Source organism: Mesoplodon mirus (assembly GCF_964341445.2).
Source record: "Mesoplodon mirus genome assembly, chromosome: 7".
Classification (NCBI taxonomy): domain Eukaryota; kingdom Metazoa; phylum Chordata; class Mammalia; order Artiodactyla; family Ziphiidae; genus Mesoplodon; species Mesoplodon mirus.
In genome coordinates, this window is record NC_138983.1 from 72329348 (window position 1) to 72336863 (window position 7516).

A 7516-nucleotide genomic window follows, 5' to 3' on the forward strand; every position below is an offset into this window, starting at 1 on the left:
ACTGTTTTAAGGACAAATAAAAACTCCAAATGTTCACGAAGAATGACAGGATTGAAAAACTCAAGTTTGATTTTACCATTTTACAATCACTGTGCTGTCATTGTTTATTTTAAGTCTACTGCCTAACCACGGGAATATGTAGTGCTACGGGGGGAACAGACGTGAACTGTACCTGACACAAGATTGAATAATTTCAAACTATTACTAACCTCTCTTGAAATGAATGCATGTAGCGGAGTCTGCACGTGTCCTGTGGAAGAGGGGGAGGGCTGACTGCATAAATGGGCATTCTCCAGATGAACTTCCATGTCCAAGACAGTGCTTATTAAAGAATAACTAATTAAAATATGCTAATTTGAAACTTACATATTTTTATTAAAACTCAACAGTAACTGCAGCCATTGTTTACAACTTAAATCAATAAAAGATAAGCCCTCCCACCTTAGGAGTATTTTGTTGCTGACACTGTTTAGAATTGGTGATAAGGAAAATTAGACCCACACATAGCTGGTCCTATTGTTGTTTTAATAATCTCTACAGACCATGCATCCCCATTGCCTGTACCAGAGATGGATAGCTCTCACTGCCCTGCCCTTGGTACCCCTCTGATTATAAGCTATGGGAATGGCTGAGATAACCTGGGAAGAAAGTGCAGCTGGAGAAAAAGGACTAGGACCAAACTTTGAGGCATTCTTATATGTAGAGAGTTACAGGGAAAAAAAAGATGAAACAACAAAGGAGGCAGAAGGAGGAGCCATTGAAGTAGGAGGAAAATCAGGAGTCTAATTTCACAAAAGCAAAGGAATAAATGCGTTTCAAGCAGAGTGTGGTCGGTGGGGCCCAGTGTTGCTCAAAGATCATATGAGATGATAACTAAAAAATGACCTTGAATTCTGCAGCCCATATCTGGTGGATGACCTTGACAAGGTCAGTGTCAGTGGAGTGGTGGAAACAGAAGGCAGATGGAAGTGGGCTGAAGAGTGATTGGAGGATTAACAGGAGTACATCTAGACAAGCGGTTTGAAAAGTTTTACTACAGTTACCTGAATTTCCCAGTAGTAAGTATAAGAATGAGATTGGAGTGGGGAGGGGGTTTAGAACCCAAAATACATATGTTTGGTGGACAGGGAATTGTGGGGCAGTAGGTGGTAAAGAAGGGCATGGAGACAAGTCACTGCTAATTTTCTCACAGGTCGCTGACTATCTCATGATTCAAAATACCCATACAGTCATCATCCTCTAATGAAACTTGCTTTTCTAAGGCACCTTTATCTGAAAGTAATTTCTGATTTAATGCTGTTGATTTCCTCTTTGTTGTGATTTTCCTAGCAAATACATTGTTAATTTTTATATTACATTGCCAATGCATAGTTGTTCCTTCAACGTTGTGGGATAATAGGCTCATTGATTAACTGGGGAGCCTAACTTAACATTTGCGGCTTTAGGAATATGTGTCCCAAGAGTCAAACAATGGAGTATTAGTGTACTTTTGCATTTCAATCTATTTGTATATCGGAGGCAATCCATTTACAATTAGATAATTATAGTGGCTTCCATTCTTCCCCTTGGCAATGTTATTTTGCAGTTCCTCTCATCCAGAGACAGACTCTGTTTCCCCACCTTTTGAATTTGGACTGATCTTATATCTTATTTTTGGACAATAGAATGTAGTACAGACCATGTGTTAATTCTGAGTCTAGACCTCAAGAAGCCTTGATTGCTTCTGTTCTTTCTCTCAGAACTTTGCCATTGCCATGAAAATAAACTTGGACTAGCCTGCTGTAGGATGAGCCACCATGTGCAAGCAGAGCTAAGTCATGCCAGCCAAAGCCATCCTAGACCAATCTGCCCACAGTCAGTACACCAGCTGACCCTAGGAGGAGGCCCAGTTGAGATCAGCCAGGTCTCATCCAGATCAGCAGAACTCATGAGAATTAATAAGTGGTTGTTGTTTAAGCCACAAAGTTTCGAGTTGACTTGTTTACCAGCAATAACTAACTGATAGAGTCATGTAGCCTTGAACCTTCGGAGATGGTACTTAAGATGGAAGCTGAATGCGCTATGATTAGATACAGCAATACTTTTTTCAATTACTTGGAGCTTCAATATAGCATATGCTAGAAATGCATTACTCTGACCATTGAGTTGTGGATGTTATTAGCTCATAAAGAAGTGATTATTTTTAGTGTATTCTGATGAAAAGCATTCATGGGAAATGGCCAGGTTAATTTTACTTAGATTCTTTAACTCTGATTTTCTTCATGCCCATCCCATGACCGTCTCAAATCTTAATGTTACAGCAACATAATCACATTCTTTTGCTCATTAAGTAGAAGGATATGATTTCAATTTGGCTGCTTCTTTGAGAGCAGAAAATTGCTGAAATGATACTAATGAAATGCTCACTGACTTACATGCCCTTAAAAATATCTCAATTATTTGTGTCAGTCTCTTTTTTCTTTGACTTTTTTCCATAAGCATCTACTTGGCATATCCACAAAGGGATGTCTTCCTGCAGAGGGGAAAGAAATGTTCACCGGTTCTAAAAAGCTGCTGTCAGGATCCTGACATAGGTGAAGATTTTTTTCTCTTATCACTACATTGTTTCCCTGAACAGACTGTAATTTCATCAATTTTCCATGCTTATGGCCATGAATGCTTGGCATTACCACATGTTAACGTTAACAAAAAAGAAATTTCATGGCTTCAGTTTTCATTTGAAGACAAAGAAGACATGAAGACCTCATTAGAAATGTGGTGTGTCTCCTGTTGGCTCACACCTGCTTTCCTTAGCTTTTTCTTTCCTTCGTGTTGATGCCAATGGCAGACATTGCTCTCCACCTGCCCATCCCTTTGCCCAATCCCTGCTGGTAACAAGGAGGTCAAAACCTTTTCAGAAGCCAGTTTTTGTGGTGCTTATAGAGTCTGGACTCTTCTTTCCTTTCAGTATCAAAGAAATAGCCATTTATGGGGAACCTTAGGTAGCATTTATAACAGATTTATTTCCCTTTGTATTTCTTAGACTACTCATGTGGTTTTGAAATGAGATAAATGCATTTTTCTTTCAAAATTTGAAATTGTAAATTATGATAAAACCTACTAAATTTAGAAAGAACTCTATCATGTGGGGAAGTTCATTACTCCTTGAAGTTTTTTCTGAGTCTCTTACTTACTAGGTGTATGACTTTGGGCAGGTTATGTAGCTTTTCTGTGCCTCAGTTTTCTCACATGTAAAATGATAATACAGTCAGCCCTCAGTGTCCATGGGGGATTGTTTATAGTACCCTCAAGGATACCAAAATCGGTGGATGCTCAAATCCCTTATGTAAAATGGTATAGTATTTGCACATAACCTATGCACATCCTCCCGTATGGTTTAAGTCATCTCTAGATTACTTATAATACCTAATAGAATGTAAATGCTATGTAAGTAGTTGCCAGTGTGTGGCAAGTTCAAGGTTTGCTTTTTGGAACTTGGTGGAAATTATTTTTTCCTGAATAGTTTTTTTTTAACATCTTTATTGGAGTATAATTGCTTTACAGTGGTGTGTTAGTTTCTGCTTTATAACAGTGAATCAGCTATACATATACACATATCCCCATATCTCCACCCTCTTGTGTCTCCCTCCCACCCTCCCTGTCCCACCCCTCTAGGTGGTCACCAGCATGGAGCTGATCTCCCTGTGCTATGCAGCTGCTTCCGACTAGCTATCAGTTTTACATTTGGTAGTGTATATATGTCCGCGCCACTCTCTCACTTCGTCCCAGCTTACCCTTCCCCCTCCCCATGTCCTCCACTCCATTCTCTGCGTCTGTGTCTTTACTGAATAGTTTTGATCCATGGTTGGTTGGATCTGTGGATGTGGAACCCACAGATACGGAGGGCCAACTGTAGTAATACCTACTTCACAAGATTGTTATGAGGCTTAAGTTTGCTAACACCTGTGAAATGCATAGGTCAGTGCTTGGCACACGAAGCATTCAATAACTGTTCATTTAGTTGTTATTCTTAATTTTTATCTTAAAATTATTTATACATATTTTGTTTTTAAGATTATACTCTTCCTCATAAAAACTTTCTCATAATCTCTTGCATGAATTTGATGTTTACCAAGTTACAAAGGAGTTCTTATCTGGTTTGCAAAGCCTCACAGGTGTGGACAGAGCAGGGATAATCATACTTATTTTACAGATGAGGAAAAAATTAAAGAGAATAATCACATGATCCAGTAATTCCACTTCCAGGTATATACCCGAAAAAATTGAAAGCGAGAACTCAAGCAGCTATTTGTACAAAAATCTTCAAAGCAGCATTAGTCACAATAGCCAAAAGATGGAAGCAACCCAAATGCCTATGGATGCATGACTAGATTAAACAATGGGGTATTATTCAGCCTTAAAAAGGAGTGAAATTCTGATATGTGCTGTAACATGGATGAACTTTGAATACATTATGCTAATGAAATGTCAGACACAAAAGGACAGATATTGTATGATTCCCCTTATATGAAGTACCTGAGATAGTCACAGTCATAGATACAGAAGGTAGATTAGTGATTGCCAGGGGCTAGAGGGTGGGGGAATGGGGAATTATTGTCTAGGGGGTACAGAGTGTCAGTTTGGGATGATGAAAAAGTTCTGGAAATGGATAGTGGTGATGCTTGCACAACAGTGGGAATGCACTTAATGTCAATGAACTGTATACTTAAAATTGGTTAAAATGGTAAATGTCACGTTATGTATATTTTTCTACAATAAAAAAGTGAAGGTTTCTACACATGTCATAAGTATGAATAATAAAAATACTCAGAAAGAATAGATACCTTCCTATCTTGTATTTTAACTGTATGATTTAGAGAGCAGAAGGCAGGTCTTTGAGGGCATTAAAGTTTTAAAAATTTATTTTATTTTAAAACCAATATGGTCTAATTGAAAATTTGAGAAGTATAGACAGACATAAAATGAAAATAAAAGGGCCGTCCCCCTTTCCTCTGATGCTCTACAAAGTAACTTTTGACGTGCTTTTTCTCTGTATCCATTCTGTGTGGGTATATATAAGCAAATACATATATTTGGGTGGGGGAGGGGAGAGAGACTACGTTTTAGAAAAATACACGGGCTCAATGGTAGTATTCAATAACTTCAATTTTTCACTTGACATCATATATTTAAATTCAGAAATAGATATCTACCCATTCTTTTTAATAGCTGCATAATGTTCTATAACTTCAACCCTCTTTTCCTTCCCTTTCCCTTTTATTAAAAAAAACTTTGAGTTATAATTTAGGTAAAATACACCTATTTAAAACATGCAGTTTATGGCATTTTGACAAATATATGTAACACCCTGCTAGTCAAGGTGTAGAACATTTTTATCACCTCAAATTCCCTCACAGGTATTCTCTCAAGAATATATATTTCCTTTTGTGAAATGACAGTCAAATATTTTGGCAATTTTAAATTTATTTTATTTTTATTTTTGGCTGCGTTGGGTCTGCATTGCTGTGTGCAAGCTTTCTCTAGTTGTGGCGAGTGGGGGCTACTCTTCATTGCGGTGTGCGGGCTTCTCATTGCGGTGGCTTCTCTGGCTGCGGAGCACGGGCTCTAGGCCTGTGGGCTTCAGTAGTCGTGGCTCGTGGGCTTTAGAGCGCAGGCTCAGTAGTTGTGGCACACGGGCTTAGTTGCTCCACGGCATGTGCGATCTTCCTAGACCAGGGCTCGAACCCATGTCCCCTGCATTGGCAGGCGGATTCTTAACCACTGCACCACCAGGGAAGCCCGGCAGTTTTAAAAATGGGTTGCTGTCTTCTTACTGAGTTGCAAGTGTTCTTTGTATTTATTCTGGAAATAAGCCTTTTGTCAGGTGTATGTATTGTGAATATTTTTTTCCTGTTTGTATGAGGCTTCACCTTTCCCTTAACAGTGTTTCTTGAAAATCAGAGTTTTTAATTTTGATAAAACTCAATTAGTCAATATTTTTCTCTTATTGCTAGTGCTTTTCTATCATGTTTAAGGAATCTTTGGGCAGGTTCCCAGATATGGTGGTGCAGTCAGTGGTGGCTTGGGCTTCCACACCCGGCTGGGTGGCCAGTTCACTGGGGTTGGCTGGTGGTGTGAGCTCCTTCAAGGGGCAAATGGCCGAGTATCCAACAATCTCCATTGACTTCTTGGACAGGGAGAACCTGAGGGCCCACACCTTCTTCCTGTCCCGCTACCATAAGGATCATGTGAAAGGATTAAGCGGCCCTACTTTGAAAAGAAGGTTGGAGTACAGATGAGGAAACTGAAGAACCAGAGAGGTTAAATTAGTTGCCCAAGGTCACACATCCAGTAGATGGCAGGACCAGGATTTCCACCAGCTTGAAGGTTTACTTATACTGTTTGCTGTTACCAGAGAGTTGTCAACTAGTTGTTGTTAACTAAAGATTTTGGGAGAAACACATTATATCAGCTGAAATTGAAACTCCTACCCAGATATCTTTAGTCAATGAAGCATCAAGAGAGAAGGGAGAGATTGTTGTGACTCTCTTACAAGCTTGTCATTGCCCAGGATCAATTACGTTTTTATTTCAGGGCGATAACAGAACTGTCTTGTACATGGGAGACTTCAGACTTGCAAAAGGAGAAGCTGCTAGAAGCTTGCATTCTGGGGGCAGACTGCAAGACATCTTAGAGTGTGTACTTATATACTACTTTCTGCAATCCAAAATATTATTAAATTCCTAGTTGGGTGGAGTGTCTGAGTGGAATATCCGAGCTGGTTTGAAGCTGGATCGTTCAGAGTCTGTACCATGATGTGTGGCTGAACTGCAAAGCAGCTTACAGGTAGGAGTATCAATCAGCCTTAGTGAGGAGTTAGGAGTCCAGGTTCTTGTGGATAAACGAGACATTTAGAAACATACCTGACATTCTTCATCATCTCACAACAGACGGTAGCACTCAGATCCACACATGTCGGCATACAAAAGCAGAAGAATATTTTCAGTGGAATAAGTTACCCTGCAAAATTAGTTCCAAAAATAGAATTCCACTTCACACAGTCAGCATGAAGCCATCCACTATGTGGTCTGGAGAAAGAACCAGAAAAAACAATGTCATTGTGAGGATTGGAGAGAGTTTGTACAGAGCTCACTTTTTTTTTTTTTAAACTCCTCCTACAGTGAGATTAAAGATATTTTGAGCCACATCTGTCCTGTGAATGTTACCGAACTCAGGTCCGACTGCTCACCACTCGAAAGTCAATACCCGAGAGGCAGTTGTTGGTAGAAAAGAAAATTGCTTTTAATCAGAATGCCAGCAATCTGGGGAAAAGGTGAACTCATGTCTCCCAAAAAAACCAACTCCAAAGATTTTGCTCAGCCATGAAAGTTTTTAAAGGGGAAGTAATCTCAGTTAATCATCGAGATGGGGGATCAAACTCATAGCCATCTCCCACTGTGTGCAGGCTTGTTGCCGCCTTGTGAACTTTCTTTAGATGCTGTCTTGTTCACATGGTTTGTGAGATTACTGAAGAGGA

At 39.5% G+C, this 7516-nt stretch overlaps 1 pseudogene across 1 annotated transcript; it reads left to right on the plus strand.

Moving 5' to 3' along the window:
• Nucleotides 1-624: 624 nt before the first annotated feature.
• LOC309808803 (protein artemis-like) lies at nucleotides 625-7266 on the plus strand (annotated as a pseudogene). Its single transcript has 3 exons — nucleotides 625-762; nucleotides 5994-6227; nucleotides 6319-7266. The product of its transcript is annotated as a protein artemis-like (transcript).
• Nucleotides 7267-7516: the final 250 nt, after the last annotated feature.